General features: G+C 31.1%; 1 protein-coding gene across 1 annotated transcript in view; it reads right to left on the bottom strand.

Annotated features, from left to right (window-relative positions):
- Positions 1-789: 789 nt before the first annotated feature.
- tal2 (T-cell acute lymphocytic leukemia 2) overlaps positions 790-972 on the bottom strand; it is a 5,839-nt gene continuing 5,656 nt past the window's right edge. Inside the window, exon 2 of the mRNA XM_061980368.1 lies at positions 790-972. This exon is cut by the window's right edge and continues 778 nt beyond it. The gene's annotated coding sequence lies outside the window, so the exon portion shown is untranslated.

Raw genomic sequence — 972 nt, 5'->3', positions numbered from 1 at the left:
TGTCTGTTGATTTGGTTTGTGTAATTGTAAGATGTTTTGTCTGTTGTTGATTTTGTTTGTGTATATGAAATGTGTTTTGTCTCTTGTTGATTTGGTTTGTGTAATTGTAAGTTGTTTTGCCATTTTTGTGTGTAATTGTAAGTTGTTTTGTCTCTTGTTGTTTTGGTTTGTGTAATTGTAATTTGTTTTGTCTATTGTTAATTTGGTTTGTGTAACTGTGTTGTTTTGTCTATTGTTGATTTGGTTTGTGTAATTGTAAGTTGTTTTACCATTTTTTTGTGTAATTGTAAGTTGTTTTGTCTGTTGATTTGGTTTGTGTAATTGTAAGTTATTTTGTCTATTGTTGATTTGGTTTGTGTAATTGTAAGTTGTTTTACCATTTTTTTGTGTAATTGTAAGTTGTTTTGTCTGTTGATTTGGTTTGTGTAATTGTAAGATGTTTTGTCTGTTGTTGATTTTGTTTGTGTATTTGAAATGTGTTTTGTCTATTGTTGATTTGGTTTGTGTAATTGTAAGTTGTTTTGCCATTTTTTTGTGTAATTGTAAGTTGTTTTGTCTCTTGTTGATTTGGTTTGTGTAATTGTAAGTTGGTTTGTCTGATGTTGATTTGTGGTTGTCACCTCCAGGCTTGTGTAGTTGTGTATCATAGATGGTGAGTTCAGGTTCTCAGTAATGTACGTTTCTTCCAATTATTTCTGTTGCACAATTCCATTTCAAAAAGTATTTGTAACAAAGTTGATGTGTGCTCACATTTGAGGTCATTTAGAGAACAATCCAGCACGACACGTCTTTACTTAACAAACGGTTTATTTAATAAATAGTTCAAATAAATAATAATTTTCACAGGCAGGAGAAAAATAAGTTACACAAAAGACGAGGTATCTAATTCACGCATTCTTCACTTGTCAACAATCTTTGGCCAGACCAGATGCAAACTGCACAAAAACATGGTCACCTTCCTAGCTTGGAAAA

Source organism: Nerophis lumbriciformis, linkage group LG20 (genome assembly GCF_033978685.3).
Source record: "Nerophis lumbriciformis linkage group LG20, RoL_Nlum_v2.1, whole genome shotgun sequence".
Classification (NCBI taxonomy): Eukaryota; Metazoa; Chordata; class Actinopteri; order Syngnathiformes; family Syngnathidae; genus Nerophis; species Nerophis lumbriciformis.
Note: the sequence above shows the minus strand (reverse complement) of the source record. Positions and strands in the feature narration are given on the sequence as shown.